General features: G+C 36.0%; 1 pseudogene; it reads right to left on the bottom strand.

The window, feature by feature from the left end:
- Positions 1–1,535: 1,535 nt before the first annotated feature.
- Positions 1,536–19,170, bottom strand: part of LOC107757093 (WD repeat-containing protein 35-like) — a 25,914-nt pseudogene continuing 8,279 nt past the window's right edge.

Here is a 19,170-nt window from a genome sequence, read left to right as displayed (position 1 = left end):
AACTATATGAAAATGCCATATAAAAGAAATTAAATGTATAAATATATATGATAATTTGTTTGAACATCCAAATATTATATATCATATATATTTTAAGCCTTCCCCTATGGCAGTGTTTGTGTCCCACAGTACATCAAAAAGACTGACATTTGATGGAGCAAGAGCTGAGCTTAGAAAAGAGATGGGAAAAATCTATCCCACTGGGGAGTGACAGAGAGGACAGAAGTTGTGTTGTGTGATCTCCTGCTCCACAGCACAGTGCTTACACACACAGCACATCCAGAACTGGTACTCCGATATCACTCTTCCTGACACTATACAGGTGGGCTTTCTGAGAAAGAAAGGAAATAATAAAAAGAGAGAAAATAAAAGACAAAGGGATAGATATTCATTCATCAAGTCAGAATGCATCATCATACACGCTAGTTTAACCAGTTTAACATTGTTTTACAAACATAACTGGGACAGTTATTTTTGCTGACTCACATTTACGTTTTGTGCTGATTACTATTTACCTCATTACTGGTGTAAATAATGTGGTTAATTATCTGGGCCAGATTCTGGCCCTTAAAATCCCTTAACTCAGATTCTGAATAAGAACAGGAGCACTTTGCGAACAAACATATGTAATATGATTGTCATTCAATGAATTCAGACAAAATTAACCTGGAAATGTGTGTGATGTGTATATATCCTTTTGGGGGTTTGCAGAATGAATGATAATGGACAGCTTCAATGAGAAAAAATATATATACATTATCATTAAAAATTTTGGGGTAAGTGAGATTTTTTTTTAAAGATATTAATACTTTTATTTGGTAATGATGCAGCAAGTGACAGTAAAGACATTTAAAATGTTACAAAAATTATTTCAAATAAATGCTATTCTTATATTACAAAAATATCATGATTTCCAAAAAAATATTTTGATAATAAGAAATGTTACTTGGGCACCAAATCGGCATATTAGAATGATTTCTGAAGGATCATGTGACTGAAGACTGGAGTAATGATGCTGAAAATTCAGCTTTGCCATCACAGGAATTAAGTTTTAAAACAAATTCTAATAGAAAAGAGTTCTTTTAAATTTAAATAGAATTTTACAATAATATTGTTTTTTATTAATTTTTAATCAAATAAATGTAGCCTTGGTGAGCATAAGAGACTTCTTTTAAAAACATTTTAAAAAATCTTACTGACTCCAAACTTTTCAACGCCTGTGTATATTAAATAATCTTCCCACAGTTTTACTACAGTTTACAGGAGAAACTGTGCTGATATAATAATTTGAATGGTCTGGAAATTTCCAGTCACTCGGCACACCGCAGTGATGCGGGCCTGCGTCATGCACGCCGACCCTTACGCTACTCATCTCACACTACTTTACACTTGCCTCACTGTGACCTCACAGCTCTGTCTACCAGCCGTAATGAAGGATCCACCTCATTTATTAGTTAAACGGAGCCTGAGAAATGTTTCCAGTGGTTGTTCACTCAGTGAGGTTGTAAAGCACATCTGGCTGTTGCGTTCCTGTCTTACCCATCAGTGAGACTGTCTCGCTGGCTTTGCCGGGTGTCTCGAGGGCTGTGTTTGGTGAAGATCTCCAGGGCCAGGTCTTCATAAAGCTGCCTCTGATCTGGAGTCAGTGTTTCCAGAGACTCCAGCTTAATAAAGGCACGTGAGGAAATACCAAACGCACGGTTGGCAGATGAGCAGATGGCGAGCAGAGAGTATATCTCCACAGCAGGGATAATATCCTCATAGTCACGGAGATGGAGAGCTAGAAATAGAGAATAAAATAATTATTGCATTGTTTCACATTTGAGGAACAAAAGATTTTAATAAAGACACACCTTTGCAGCTCACTGAATGTTAATTTTTTAAAAAAGAGAATTTAATAAAACTGTTAAATACACTTTTTTTTATTAAATCTCAAATCTGAATATACATTTTTCATACTGTACAATATAATGATGTGATGCCTAAATTCACTTGTAGCAATTCTGATATTTGTTTTTAGTGTTTTATTTTTAATTTATTTAGAAAAATTGTATGATATTTTAATATTGGCCATTTATTGGTTATCTGTCATGACACGATAATTATCAGTTTCAGCATTTTAATATCAGTGCATCTCTAACTTAAATAGCTTTTAACAGATCATTTTAGGATTTTTATATAATTATGCAATGAAAACACTGCTAACTGAAAGACAAAAAAAAATAAAAATGAACCCACACATACATCCATGCACACCTCTTTTCCAGGTGGTCCTGGATATGATGTCTGGATATGATCTGTGGTTTAAACATTTTGTCTAGACATTCGTGTAAGCAAACGTTTTTTGCGAGTGTTTATGTGTGGACCGAACGCTATAAAGACTTCACTTTGTGTTTGTTTTCTCAGTTCAGGTAAGCGATTTAACACTTAATGTGCGCAGACAAGGCCAGACATACCATGCATGTATTCACAGACATTCACACACACAGATTTACAATATGGAGATCATTATTATTTTCAGCAAATGTATAATTATGGGTGAACTATGTAAACTGCTGACAAACCTCAACAGATTGCACCTGAAAATTACAGACAGAAAATCATTTTAAAAACTGAACCCCTTTAAGAGACTAAATAATGTAGAAAGATTGTAATATTAAGTGTGTATATACTATCACAACTCAACTTGGGTTTTATGTGTCACCTGTCCTCATGGCCGCGTGTCCACCTTGCCTTCGTACAGCTGTCTCTGCACAAGCAGAAAGAAATGATAGACCTCTGCCCCACGCCAGGCGTCATCCAGGATACGGCTGTCTGAAGACGACTCATCTTCCTCTAACAGCCCTGCTAATGCACTGGTAGCCTGAAATAAACCACACACACAAATTACCCACCACTAGGCTGCAAATGAGCCCTTCATCACAACTGATTTCCTGCCCCTTGATGCTGTCGGACTGTGAGTCAGGCTGCAGCTGCAGATAGACATGTATTCGGTAATGTGATATATCACGGTAATGAATATGCACGATATTGTTATCGTGGGCACTTCTAAATACCGTGAATAATTATATATGACATATTATTCAGAATTTTGAATGCATTTTAAGAATACTTTTCAGATCAACTGGTCAAAATGCACAACACGGCTGTATGCTGCGTGAAAGACGCGTACACACTCTGATGTAAACAAGCCCGGGTGAGAAGCCATGGCGGAGCATGTGAGAGAAGCTTCAATATCGTATACCGTGATAAAAGCATTAGCAATTAATCGCAACATGAAAATTTGATACCGGCATATCCCTAGCTGCAGACCATGGCACCGAGAGTTACAGACTACCACAGCTCTTTGCAAAGATCACAAATAATAATAAACCTGTACTTGCTTAGTCCTGCACTAAATCTAAACTACATCCAAGAAGCAGAACATCTGGAAATAGGTAACAGGAGTTTGGAGTATGTACTGTATGAGGATGTGTGAACAGTTAGAGTACCTCTGATTTCTTGCTCTTGGTTTTGCTTTGCTGTGAGCTTTTGATCTGGGTGTGGAAGTTCTCCACCAGCAGGGAGGCGAGCACATACAGCTTCTTCACTCGCAGTGGTCGCGTTCTCTTTTTTGCCTCTTCTTCAGCGATCTGAGGTGAAATGAAGAGTCATCTAAAAATATTTTACAGTTACAAAAATGTCCTGACTTTAAATGTGAAGTGTGTTATTTCTATGTCACCTAACAGAAATTGCAATCTCTTTGTTTGGCAGCACAACTGGGTTGGGCACAACAAAATTGGTTTAGCAAAAAAAAAAAACATTTAATTATTTTTATTATTGTCATTATTATTTTTGCAATTCCATCATCACTGGTTTCATAACCTGAGGATCCCCACTGAATTTTTTTTCTTACACAAGCTGATATTAACATACCTTAAACATGAGTTTGGCGGCATCCAGGAAGTGATGGGCTTTTCTGTAGAGCTCTACAGCCTCTAGAGTTTTGTTTTTCTCCAGCAGATGTGAGGCGTATTTGGACAGCAGTGGCCCGATTTCCTTCATACTGTGGTTTTTGGCAAGTTCAGCAGCTTTATTCCACTGAAAGATGCACACAATTAAAATGTATTTTTATTGTTTCACGTCATCAAACCATCATCAAACATCTAAACATCATCACAGACAGGTTTCATGAGCAGATGAGTGTCATGACGTCACAGCTGCAACTGGATCTTTGAGTAGAACTGATGATGAGCACTGTGATCTCTCTGAACCTCTCATTTAAACTAATGACAGAAGCATCATTATCTCTAAATGACCAAAAAAAGCCAAAGAAAAGGCAATGAGTCAGAATGTATTCAGTGAAGAGAGGGAGAAAGAAATGGGTCTTTTGAGAAATGCATATTAAATAGGGCTGTCAAAATCTTTAACACAGATAACGGATAATTATTATTTCATTCATTGTATGATTTCTAAAGATCTGATGATCGGAACTGTTGCAAGAGAAGCAGCACAAGTGTGTGTCTGTGTGTGCGCAGTGTTTATCAGATCAGTATGTGATGGAGAAAACACCTTCTCTATTGAATAATTTATTTAGAAATGATATCCAGAGATGTTTAACAAATGAAGGTTTTATGCAGACTTTGTACAGCGGAATTAATTTATGAAAGACTAAAAAAATTATTAAATATCACCTGCAAGTAAAGGACAGCATCATTTGTACAAGCGTGGCTGACAAGACTATCTGCAAAAACCTCTTAGATAAAATATATGTATTAATAAACCCTTACAAGTGTCCAGAAAGTTGCTATATTATTTAATACTACTTTATTATTTTGAGTTTAGGTGTGAAAAATATATATTCTGAGTTTTCTATCAAATGAGACAAGCAAAGAGTACTGTTGTTCTTTGTCTTTATCTTTGTTGTGTCTTTATTTTTTTCAGATGCTTTAAACTACAATTAACAGATTAATCAGAATTATATATATATATACATAATTAATACAATTAATATATTATTAATACATGTTAAACCTTCATAACATATCAAAACCATAGAGCAAGCTAAAGTCCTGTGTATGTTTGTGTATGATCGCTCACCTGGTTTAGATGCACACAGGCATCCACAGCTGCTTTGGGCTGGTTACATTTCAGAAATGCACGGACGTCCTGCTCACACATTCCCACGGTAACAAACATCTGACCAATGTCCTACACACACACACACAATAAAGCACAGTTCAATCCATCTTCAGACAACCTGAACCAAACATTACTGCTTGGTCTGTTTTAAGAGAATTAGAAAGAAAAAAAGAGAAAGCACCCACTGGTAGAAGTTTAAGGTTTTCTGGTAGGGAGTTTGCAAGTCTCTCCAGACCATCATAGTCCTCCAGCATATAATAACATTCAGCCAGACGCTCCTGATTACGACCCTGCAGGTAATACTGCACTGCATTCAACCTGTGGAACACATGATTATGGCAAAAATCAATATATATATATCAAATACATTTTTTTTTTTTAATAAGGCTGCTATGACATCTACATTTTAGAGACTAGCGAAATTTCACAATTCTCAATAGGCCTGCTACAGCAGAATACTAGGGTAACTCATATTAGTAAAAAAACTAAAAAATGAATGAAACTAATTAAACTGTCAGTAGTACAATGAAAACAAAGAAGCAAAGGACAAATACAATAAAAATAAAGATACAAATGAAACAAACAGTGCTTTAAGTTTTATGCAAGTCTAAAGTATTCAGCTAACAGCCTACTACAGAATAAAACAGATAGTCTTCACTGTAAGAATTAAACTTTCTTTTTCTTATTAAAGCTAAAAAAAGTCCTTCAGTCAAGAGCAGTGAGTGTTTTTCTCTGTCTTTTGTTGTTTGATTAATATTAAGCACACAGTCAACAGCAGGAATAGCCTGTCATCACATTAAGAGCCGCATGGATCCAATTTACTATTACACATATATTTTCATTCTCAACTGTTTACGTTCACTTAAGACATAACCGACAAATGTTTACGTGAATATTCACCAAGCGCCACATTTTGACACATCTTTGCGTGTATTTGACCGTTTAGGCATGCACCTAAGCTAAAAGATGAATTTACATGTCCGTGTTCTGTTCAGTCTCTATGAGCGCATGCACAGAAATCCTCCTGAGGAACAGCGCAAGTTCTCTTTCGCGCTTTTAAAAACATTAATAAATCTAATCAACTTTAATAAATCAAGCATGTCCCATTTTGCAAAAGTCACGTTACATGATTTTACTGATTTGCACGTGAAAGCGCACCACTAGAAAGGGGGTGGAATAGGGCGCAATAATCATATTTTCTCAATTTTTGCATTTTCATAATCGTTGGAGGCCGAAATCGAAACTGTATTTAGATTAATTGCACAGCTCTAACACACACTTCACGTCTCTGTGTCAACACTAAAATAATACAATTTATCAAGTAAAAAAAAAAAAAAAAAACAGTCAAATATTTGGACACACTTGAATTATTTTACTTAAAATCCCTTTGATTTAATGGCTTATGCTTAAATGAGTGTATTACACTGGAACCGATTGTGGCTTCGTCTGGACACACACATAAATATTTATAAACACATGCACACCCACACTTCAACAGCCTACCATTTCTGTCTGTCTGCAAAGTAGTCTCCAATGGCGTTGTATGCCTGCTCCAAATGAGCATCATCACAGTCACCTGATCCTGTCTTCAACAACTGCAGAACCCTGAACCAATCACCGAGCTTTATACGCAAACCGATCGCCAAATCCCTAGAGACCAGAGGGAGAAATATGAAAGATGAGCATTCAAAAACAAATTGAGTTCTGTTGCTTTTTCAATGTAGTTCATTAAAATGTTGGCCATAACCGCATAAACAAAAATTCAGATCCAAATCAACAGGGACACATTTGGAAATTGATTTGAGTGTTTGTTTGTTTTTTTCAATCTAAAAATCATCCATCCATGTAGTTTATTTCATTTAGTACTCCATTAAATTAAAATATGGTAATTTCTTGTCATATGCCAAAAGAAATATGAATAGCTTTTGTTTGGTAAAAAGCCAAACATTTTTTTAAAAAGTATGTAATGTAGAAATATAAATGTGTAATATTTGTAATACAGCGTTAAAGTAGAGACTTCATCAGCAAAGCATGTAGTGGTAGTGCGGTGAATATTATATATTTTGCATGGTGGTGCATGTGAGTTTAAATCCTGCTCAGTCCTATAATTTCAGTTAGCATTATTTATACACTATTATATTTCTTAATATTTTAAATTTGCCTTTCATTTTAATTTTATTTTTAGCTATTTATATTTCTATTTATCTTCAAATTATTTTTATTTCAGTTGTAGCTTTAGTAATTTTAGTACTTCAACTTCTAAGTTTAAGTTTTTCATTTTATATTTATACATTAATTTTTATTTTAACTTTATTTAAATTCCTGAAACAGTCGTTTCAGTTGACAATAACAACACTGTATATTTCAACTGAATTATTTAGGTTTGTATAACAAAATTAGAACAAATCAGCTCAAAATATATTTTTTAAAAGATTTAAATTAAATTGTGTACAATTTTTCTCAATTTAGTCAAATTCATTTAACATTATAATTTTTTTTAAGTGAAGTGTGCTTATCCACAGAGATTTCACACAGGATAAAGACACTTATGAATCTCATGACAGTATGCATTTGTCTGTACCTGCGGTCCATGTCCAGGTACATCCTCTCTGCCTCCTCGAACCTGCTGAAGTAAGCAGCAACCTCAGCTTGTTTCATGGCTTCACTCTGTAGGTTTCTCAGTCTCTTCACAAATTCAATGCCCTGGTAGTCTCTACAGCGCACAAACGCCTGTTCAGCCATCTTCAGATCCAGCTTCTGCAGCGCCGCTTCTGCCAACAGACGCCTGGAAGTGCATGCATAGATACAACTGACTGAATTTTCAACTGTCAAGTATGGAAGGTCTAAAACTTCACACTGAAGACCTCAAATCCCATATTTGAGATTATATGACATAGTATATGATGCATTAGTTCTGATGAAATTTTGAGTATTTGTATTTGTACCATATCTGATCTCAACAAAGAGCAAACAGCATCATAAATCTGGGCATAAACACTGACAAATGACACTGATAATCTTTCAGCTGCATATAGTAGCTAAATCTGTTTGATTGACGACACCCTGGACAGTTTTGGAGAACTGAGTCACAAAAAGTGGCCAAGGAGGGTGAAGTGACTCTGTCCGGGATCTTTTTAAGTGCTCATGGAAAGCTAAGAAAACCTCTGACCTCTGACATGTTGGCATGTTACGGATGAGCACAATCAAACAACAGAGCCTTTGAGCTCTCACACTTGAATCAAAGCAAACACACACAGACTGAAAGAGAGTGCTGACACAGCTCGTCTTCTTTACACCATATTCCTGTAGGATTCCTTCTCCAGTTCCCGTCTGACAGTATTAACAGCAACTCACTTGATAATGTACTAAAAGGTGAATCGTACAAAAACATTTCCTGTTCACATTTCACCCCAAAATCAAAGAAAGAAAAAAAGAAATCTCAAATGGTGTTTGCCATTTAAAAATGTAGATTAAAGACAGTACAGCAAAAACTAATTTAATTAATACGATTTAGCAAGATATTGTAAAATATGCTAAATATATATTTTTTCTAGATTATGGGGGCAAATGTGACCTGGATATAGTTTTAACTAGTTTTGGGAGAGAATTATTCAACAAATGGTGAAATTGTAAAGAGTCCTGTCAATGTATGTTAGATCGCTGGGTTTACCTCCCTGCTTCTGTAGCAAGAGTCCAATCTGAAATTCCTCCTTGTGCTGTGAGAACTGACAGAGCCACTAAAACTCCAGTAGGCCAATAAATCAATAAGCCGCTTCAAGACTGCCATGCTTTATGACTACATCGTTCTCTCTTTCAGCTCTGTCTTAGATGAATATTTATTTGTAAAAAATCAACTCAACCATAAATAACTGCACAGTAAAGTGCCTGCTTAAATTACAGTTTATTTTATTCTGGTTTATCCAGGTTTCCCTTTCTTAATGGTCAGACAGGTACTGAAGGACAAAGCTCTCCAGAAGTGTGATGTCTTATTGGTTTCATCTTGTCCTGCCAGTGCCAGGATCATCATTCAGATCATAAAACTGTACCTCTCACTTCATTCAGACGATAAAACTGGACCTCATACTTTCCACTTGCAGGAAACACACACACTGCCATGCTGTGCACTCTTAAATCTCTAAAATGTATAACAAACACACAGTCCTACTAAACACATAAAGCTCTGTTTTAGTTTTCGTTTACCATTTTAAAAACTATCGGTTGATTAATTGTATCGGCCAGTGTGGTCCAACCTAGCTATCGGTATCGGTAAAATCCACTATCGGTCGACCTCTATTCTATACTGCCTAACTATGCTTTCATTCATGTATTCCTCTTTCTGTGTGCAGGTATGCTTGAATAAATAACCAAACCGCCCCATTTATTGTGTGGAATGAGTGTGTGTCTCACCAGAGACGCGGATGGGGATTATCCTCAATAAACTGAGAAGCATCCTCAATTCCAACCGGCTGTCCCTCACTGAGCGGATCTCAAAGTTTATTAAATAATCTTTATTCGGAACCTCTGGATCATGAAAAATAAAATATGAAATTATATTCAGGGTTCAAACAAAGATAACAATTTAAAAAAAAACAACTTTATAGACATAAAAAAATTAATATTCAAAATCAACTCTGAATTCATTCAATCCAATATATTCCAAACAACCCTCATAATCTCATCCAAAAGAACAGATTTGATCTCCAGATCCTCAAAGTGGCAGGTGAAGCCAGACGTTTGAATTGGTTCCTGTGTTCAAAACACAACACAAATAAGAGCTTGTCAGGAGAGAATACTCAAACTAATATTGCTGCAAATTAAAACAACTGAAGAAATTCAAAGTTCAAACTGATTATTTATGAAATTGAATATACATATTTAATATTTGTGTGAATATTGCTTATAATGTGTGAACTGGACGTGTAAACTACACTTCCTGCTATCTTTCTGTGCAGTGTGTGGTCTGATCATCAGGCCATGTGCACTGTGATTTACTGAGGCTGGTGTGTGTGTGTTTATTTGAAAATGGCAGCACTTCCTGAACACTGTATACTTAAGAGTGCAGTAGCTCTGCCAATACTGTCACTTTCTTTCCATTTATGTGTTTTTTCAGTCATCCCCTTTTCTCATGCCACAACAACACTCAACATATATGCGGATATGAATATGTAACTCTTTCTCTACGTCTCACCTCAGGGTCCAGGTTTCTGAAGACATACATTCTGGTTTTCTCCATCATAGAGAACAGGGGCCGGTTGCATAAGCTGCTTAGACTAGTCTTAAAAAGTTAGTCATGTCGTAATTTTTTTCTTTGAGCCCAGATCTGGGTTGTCATTAGCCCACTTCATATCCCAGACATCCTTGCGCTCAAATTTAGATGGTTCTCCAGCTGTCGACCCGCCCTCTGCATCCCCTGACGAAGTGCGTGTCTCTACGTCCAAAAATGTCAACACGCCCGTAATGTCTATAATAGCCAGCCGGCTAGAAAAATACAATTAATTTAAAACAAACTCTTACTATACAAGCAGGAAAAAGGAGTGATTAGTCTAACAGTGATAGTGTCGATATGGCCTAGAATTACAATGTGACAAGAAAGGACAGGAAAGGAGGAGAGAGAGAAAAATCAGACCTGGAGTTACAATCGAGGGACAGCTGATACGGTCTGGACGTAAGGGAATATTTCTGCAGGAGGCTGATGTTGGGCAGACTGTATCTCTGTAAGATACCAGACTCACGGCCCTGCGGACATCACAACCACACGTCAATCGTACAGAACCATTGAGATGAGAAAGCATGTGTCCTTGTATAAATCAGACATACCACTATAAGCATCCTGTCTGATGCTGTGATGCAGCAGATCAGATCTCTGGTGGCCTGAAACAAATGAAACATAAACATCTCACTTTCATGACCCTTTCTCGGGGCTATCGTATGAATATATCGGGCCAGGATGAAATTTAAAGGGTGGGCTGCAGCCTCCATACTTGTAAAGACAAGTTTAGGTGCAGCTGACGCCATTTTCTGACATTTGGACCCCTTAGAAACATCTTTGACACATAAAGATGTGTGGATCAAGGAAAACATAGCACAAATACAAAATAATTCATGAACAGACTGAGCTGAGCAGAGTTTTATGACAGCTTTTCCCACTAATCCTCTCACAAAAGGTTGAGAGAGCCACAGGTGAGTGTCTGTGCTGAGTGTACTCACTGTGAAGGCTTTGGCAAAGTTCAGTGTCCCATCCGATGTTCCGCTTGGACTGTCATCGATGTGAAAAAACCTAGAGAAAAGAGTCAGCAAGACAGAGTGAAAGGAGACACAGAGCGTGTAGGTAAAGTGAGGAAGAATAAGCAAGAGAGGTATTGCCTTAGTGTATTTCTATGTGGAAGAGAAACAGAACACTGGGTCCCGCCCCAGTCTGTGTGGGTCACAGGATTTCATCACACAGCCATGAACAGAACATTTCCAAACGGCTGCCGTCAGCAAGCACACCCTCACACCGCACCGGCAGACAGATGGGCAGACAGGCCTGCTCACAGACTGTACGCCTCGCCTCAATAATGAACATCACTTCTTGCATATTACACAAATCTGCTATTTTCATTCAGCCACTGAGTCTGAGACATGGGACAAAGCATGTTCTACAACTTCAACTGCAGCTATATTTCCATTCTGAAAATAATCACTAGATGAGATGATCACTAAAATGTTCTTAACACAAAAGTACTATTTTAATTAAAATTATGACATTATCATTATGCCCTCATTTTATACTACTTAGCACAAGAAATAAAATGGCTTCTGCATTTATTACATGTGTGTTGTGCAAAATAGGGTTATTTTGTCAGTGTCATAGATTTTCTGTCTGACTGCTGCTGACAATTCAATAGATGGAGCTGAAAAGCAGTTTAAACTATCCTGTAGTCTCACTTCATTCATTATTTGAAGTGAATGCTAGATTTGTCAATATTTATGATGAATATTTGGCACATTATTTTTGTGTGTGACAATGCTGACTGGCAGGAATAGAAAACTTTTAAAGAAATTCATACTTTTATTGAGCATTTTCATTCAATTGAAAATGTATCAAATTTGACAGTAAAAGAATAAAATCATAATTTTGTTTATATCTAGCCATTATATAAAACATTTCTATAGTTCAAATCCTCTATTCATCAAAAATGTATCACAGTTTTCACAAAAAATATTAAGCAGCATGACTCTTTCAACACTGATAATAAGAAGAAATGTTTCTTGAGCACCAAATCAACATATTAGAATGATTTCTGAAGGATCATGTGACTCAAGACTAGAGTAATGTTGCAGAAAATTAAGCTTTGCCATCACAGGGATAATAGACATTTTAAAATATATTACAATAGAATAGAGTTATTTTAGATTGCAATATTTCACAATTAAACTAAATATAATAAATGCAGCCTTGGTGAGCATAAGAGACTCAAAAACATCCCGTTTTATCGCAGTACTCAAAAATCAGTGCAGCACATTAACTCACTCTTAAAGCACTCACAATACAATCTGAAAAAATCACTGGTGACCTTTGACCCTCACCTCTCTCGACCTTGCTTTCTTGTCTTGGCGACCTGGTTGATTTCAAGAGCAGTGAGTTTCTTAGCCACACGATACTGCCAAACATAAAACGCCTCTTTAGATGCAGCAATCACATGAGTCTTCATCATGGTGACGAACAGAAGGTCTGTGGCAGCAAAACAGAGAGCAAAAACATTTGAGAAAGAACAGCTAGAATGTATTAATTTCACTTTGTGGAATGTGAAAGAAGTGAAATCCCTTTAACCAGTTACATCATTATAAAAAAATAAAATCAGGTGACATTAGTGCATCTATACATCAAAGCTATCTGTTGAAGGTTTGTATGATTTCAAAGGCTGTTGAAAATCACACAAACTTTTATTCAGAGTGGGACTCAACAACAGATTTCACCTAAAAATATATTTTATCTTTAAATAACTACAGATTCTGTTGTGCATTGCTGTTCCAACTCTGGAAACTGTCCACAGAGAGATCAGGGTGAAGGTCTGGAACGGATCTGCTCTCCCAACCAGGGGAGGAATTTAGCAGGATGCCTATGAGAGTGAGGGGAAAGGAGCCGGGATTCCCACCGCAGCTTTCACACCATGTACAGCAAGTGTTTCATCATTAGAATCACAAGTCTGCTTGCTTATCATCAAACAAACAATTCTAAATTAAATATATGTCAAATAAGCCTCGTGCCTAAGGGCTAATAAGACCATTCAGGCCTTATTTAAACCAAAAGTGGTCAAATGAGAAGTAATCTAGAAAATGTATGATTCTTGTTATTAATACACATCTCTCTGGAATACTTGATTCTGATTAGTCAGTTTGCACATACTGTGGCCAAATATTTCTGAATAACGACCGCTAAAATGTTTAACTGACCGTTGTCCCAGGAAACCTTAGCTATATCTCTTGTATCACACAGTGGTCTCTTACATCTCAAATTATAAAATAATTTCAACAAAAATGTGCCTTTATATATTTATTTGCTTCTGGGTCCTCATGACCCTTGGAGTTTATTTAGCAATAATGACCTGCTGAATCTGCATGATCCCTTACATATAGAATTAGTGAAACATGTTTTACTCACCGATGTCAATATATTTAGAGTCCTGTGGGGTTCCAGTGGAGTTACACAACACCAGAACATACTGCGGACAGAGGTCTGACAGGCATCTCTTTACTGCATGGGTACACTTCACTAAACAGCATGAAAATATCTGAGAGGCTTCTTTTGCAGATGCTGATAATACCGTTCTCCTCTTAGACCGATCCTTTGAGGTGTTTTGATTGGACAGCTCATTAAATGCCTGTGGTAAAGCGGTTGCATCTGGTGCTTAAGAACTGCTTTCTCAATTTTAATGTAAATAAATTCTAAATTAAAATAGTATGCCTTTCTACTATCCTCTGTCCTACTGAATGTAGCCCTAATTCTTACTTTGCAAAATGTCATGATACAGCCACAACTGTATGTTTGATTGTTTCTCATGGTCTATGAAAATGGCTACAGTCATGTATGATTGTTAAATCACTCCTGTCTGTAACTCTCTGGTGTCTCTAATCAGATTGCAAATGGAATTATTTTCATAGCTTTTTACTACATTGGGATTTGAGAGGTGTCTTTACCGTAGCTGATCCAGCTTCAGTCTCCTCCTGTTCATAAAATTATTTTAAAAAACATGACATAGATATGACTATTGATTTGATTTAAAACAATATTCTAACTTTTAAAAAAACTTAACAGATCCCTGTTTTAATACCTGCAAAAATCTCCACAGGTGGTAATGGACATGAGACTCTTGACGTATTTTACAAACTTCTCATTATTCTTACTGTCCCAAAACACCACACTGTACTCCAGCCTATCAGGCCGTGTGTATGCATACACCACTGTGTTACTGCAGTAACCCCACTACAAAAACAGAGTAAGATGTTAGCTCAACAAAGCTGTTTTCAAAAAAAGAAAAAAAGTTTCTTATAGCCATTATTAACAGCTAAATTACCTTGTAATCTGGTCGAATGTTAGCAAAGTAAATGTAGGAATCTACAGCCAGGCCGATTCGGAGTCCTCCTCCTTCCCATGATACAGCAGTCATCTGCTTCCCCGGAACCTTCAGAGTCCACAAATGCTAGACACATGATGACATCAGACATAAGTGCATCAGCAGGAACATTGTCATTAAAAAATTAGGGGTAAGAACGATTTAATTTATTTTTAAATTTTTTTAAAAGAAATGATACTTTTATTCTGAAAGGATGAATTAAATTCATAATGTTAAATTTATTATGTTACAAAATATTTCTATTTCAAATAAATGCCGTTCTTTTGAACTTTCTAGTCATCAAATAATCCTGAAAAAAGGTATCACAGTTTCCACAAAAAATATTGTGGAAATTGTTTTAACATTGCTAATAATAAAAAAAAAAAATTCTTGAGCACCAAATCAACATATTAAAATGATTTCTGAAGGATCATGTGACACTGAAGGCTAAAGCAATGGCTTCCGAAAATTCAGCTTTGCCATCACAGGAATAAATTACATTGTAAAATAAATTAAAATAGAAAACAGGCTATTCATATTTGTAATAATATTTCACAATATTGCTGTTTTTACTTGTTTCAAAAACATTACAAAAGTCTTACCGACCCTAAACGTTTGAACAGTTATGTATGACAGGATCTATTATCTTTGTAGAACTTTCAAAATGTGTGTCTGTATGGCACATGTGTGTGATCAGTACTCACCTCTCCAAACGGTGTGTAGAAGTGAACAACATTCATGTCTTTCTCTGCTCCGCTGTTTCTGAGTGATCCTGCTATAGCTCACAAAAAATATTGTGGAAATTTTTTTAACATTGCTAAAAAAAAAAAAAAAAAAATTCTTGAGCACCAAATCAACATATTAAAATGATTTCTGAAGGATCATGTGACACTGAAGGCTAAAGCAATGGCTTCCGAAAATTCAGCTTTGCCATCACAGGAATAAATTACATTGTAAAATAAATTAAAATAGAAAACAGGCTATTCATATTTGTAATAATATTTCACAATATTGCTGTTTTTACTTGTTTCAAAAACATTACAAAAGTCTTACCGACCCTAAACGTTTGAACAGTTATGTATGACAGGATCTATTATCTTTGTAGAACTTTCAAAATGTGTGTCTGTATGGCACATGTGTGTGATCAGTACTCACCTCTCCAAACGGTGTGTAGAAGTGAACAACATTCATGTCTTTCTCTGCTCCGCTGTTTCTGAGTGATCCTGCTATAGCTAGAACACTGCCAGAGATTCCACTGGATACTGGCCACATGCCACATACCCGCCTCGATGATCACAGGACCTACACACATATGCACAAACAATCAATTATTCCGCTTTTCTTTTCTCCCTCATACTCCTTCATACTCAGATCTGTACTAGAATGTATGTCCCTCAGCCTGCACAAAGAGAGATAAAGAAACACATAAACTCACTGTCATCACTCTCATGCCTCATCACTTGGTAGTGCCCGTTAGTAAAGCAAACAGCTAGGCAGGGGCAGTCTGGCTCCAGATACCCCTCTGTGCCGGGGTACCAGTGAATACCTGCTATACTGAGGGCACCCGTTACATTCGCCAAACAACTCATGGTCATCTTCATCTGGGCATAAACACACACAATAAGAGCAAATTTGTGTTTTTAATAGAAGTACTAGACAAACTGACTGGATAGAAATGGAAAAACTTCCTCAGGATCCACAGAGGAAAACTAGTAGAAGTAGCTGACTAAAGATAGAGAGTGTTTCCAGCATCTCAGCACTCACAGTGAAGTTTCCCTGATTGTCGTAGATGTGGATCTCTCCATTGGCCATCCCAAACAAGCAGGATCTTACTGTCCAGAGACCAGGCCACATGTGCCAACTGGGTCCCCTTCAGTTCTTTACCCCAGATCCTGTTCCCTGCAAGATCACAAAACAAAAAAATACACACACATTTATATTCAAACAAATAAAATGTGCAAGCATAAAAAGTCAAAACTATATAATAAAACAACAAACATTTATATCTTGATGGATTTGTTGCTTTTTAAAATCATTTAATACTATAATAAAATACTAAAAAAAGACAAATTAAAACACACCAGGTGAATAGGGTAAAAATATATATAGATATCACCATACTTCCCCAGTTGATTGATTACATTAAGAATTGCAAATTTTGTATTACAAGCTTTCTGAAATGTTATGTTTAATAATATGCAAACGATAAATGATCTAATTAAATATGCACTAATTTGTACACATTTCCAGAACAGAAATCTGAACACTGGACAAGTCATGTTCAAAATTCTTGTTTCATTTTGTTGACATGTTAGTTTATTTGTTGTTGTTGTTTTAACAGAGCAGATTTTGAATATTTCTTTTTATCATTCCATAAATCAGAAAATACTGAATCAGAAAAATAATTCAGGAATAAATGTCTTTAGGAATAAAATATTATCAGGCAAATTGCATATCAACAAACCCCTCTGTAAAAAAAACCTTCAGAATATAGTCTAGTTTATGCGAGTGCTACTGAAGTGGAGATTTCTGGCTCAGCGCAGGAGAAAAAAATCATTTTGAGATAATGGTCTTTAAATATGTAGTGTAATTGAAATTAACAGACACAAATAAATAAAGTGCACTAAAATCTGATTGAACTCAAAACTCTGGTATTGTGCTAAGTGTATTTTGGATGTTTTCTTTCCACTAGTCTGAAACAACATGTTATATGAAACTCAAATCACAAATTTGACCAGTGGATGAAAAAAGAAAAAAGGTTTGTGCTTGTAGTGTTTTGAAAATAAGATAATAAATAATAATTATAATAAAAACAGTCCATATCTGTGCTCACCATCCACCGAGCCCACAATCACAGCACCGTCCTCATATACAATGCAGATCTTCAGACCATCAGCATTCCAGCTCATACTCCTCACCACAGATGTATTCCTGTTATTAATCATTTCTTCATACCATGAACCTGTTTGACACACAAAATCACAAAAAGTGTCACACAAGGTTGCGCATGCACATGTAAAAATTTTACGTTTTATATTCATGAAATATACAGTATTTTCTATATGATTTGTTAAGGGACTGTGTACCTTTGTAAAGCATCCAGACAATAATGAGCCCGTTCTGGTCACTGGTGGTCAGTTTCTGGTATTGTTCATTCCATGTCACAACCTGCACTGCACCTGCATATCGAAATTAAAATCTCAGAGTCAGAACACACAATACACACAAAGACTAACACAAAATTCACAGATTCTGAGTTGATGTCTTTCTTACAGCTGTGGCCCTCCAGTGTCTGATTCATAGAGAGGTTCCTGGGAGCTGCCAAGCCTTATAGTTTGGCATCATCTAAGAAAAATAAATGTAATTAACTATTGGTTGACTGATGATAACTTCATTCAAACATCTATGCTGAATATATAGAAGTAAACAATTCACATTGGTGCTCATATTTTGTATATATTGCCACAGAAAATACTACAGAAATACTGGCAGTTCCAGGTTCACACCTGTATAAGTCTCAAGTTTGAGAACTTTTAAAAGCCCATCCTCTCCTCCACAGGCGATGAAACCCTGGTATTTGTTCCAAGAAACACACTTTAAAACCGTATTGTTTGGATTCGCAATCTGAGGACACACAACAAAGCCAACAGCCCTGATAAACAAGTCGTACACAAAGAAACAGCTGTCATTATCTTTTAAAAAAAAAAGCGCCTTAAAAAAACTTAAAATTACTGATGGCAAATCAGAAAAATAAACCCGCGTTCAATCGGAGAAAGATATTAATATAGCAGTAATATTGTTATAATGCTAGCAGTAATACGGTTATTATATCACGATATAAGGCATTTGAATTTTCGGTGTATGTTCCATGCATGTACGTACGCTGCTGTAAAACGGTTTGCTTGGTTTCTAGGTAACCAAAACCCGGAAATTATGTTTGGTTAAGGCGTTCATGGTATTTGTAGTTCTCTTAGTCATGCTCTACTCATTACTTTATAGTACACTTTTTTAACTAAATTGTTTGTGATAATATTATTTTATATTAATTCCTAATTAATTATACAATTATCTGAATGGATTTTAAGCATAATTATGATTATGGGTAGCTGACATGAAATAGATTATTGAAAGCTGCCATTTCCTGCACTGTGACAATGTTAAACTCCATCTCAAAGCAATTTAAACAGCAGTTTGGTATTTATTCAATAGTATGCATTAGCTAGTTACAGAGACTAAGGCAAACGCTTTTGCAATAGTTCTACAGTCACTATCACACCAATTGTATTATAGCAAAGTCCCTTTAAGACATTACAAGGGTATTCTATAGTCTTTGATTACAGTCTTTAGCTAACCCATCATATAAGGCAAAGATAACACAAAACAGAAAATAACATCAAAGAATATTTTTATTTGTTATAATTTGTTCATTTATTTGTTCATATATGTGTACAAG

This window comes from Sinocyclocheilus rhinocerous, unplaced genomic scaffold, assembly GCF_001515625.1.
Source record: "Sinocyclocheilus rhinocerous isolate Xijiao unplaced genomic scaffold, SAMN03320098_v1.1 scaffold503, whole genome shotgun sequence".
Classification (NCBI taxonomy): Eukaryota; Metazoa; Chordata; class Actinopteri; order Cypriniformes; family Cyprinidae; genus Sinocyclocheilus; species Sinocyclocheilus rhinocerous.
Note: the sequence above shows the minus strand (reverse complement) of the source record. Positions and strands in the feature narration are given on the sequence as shown.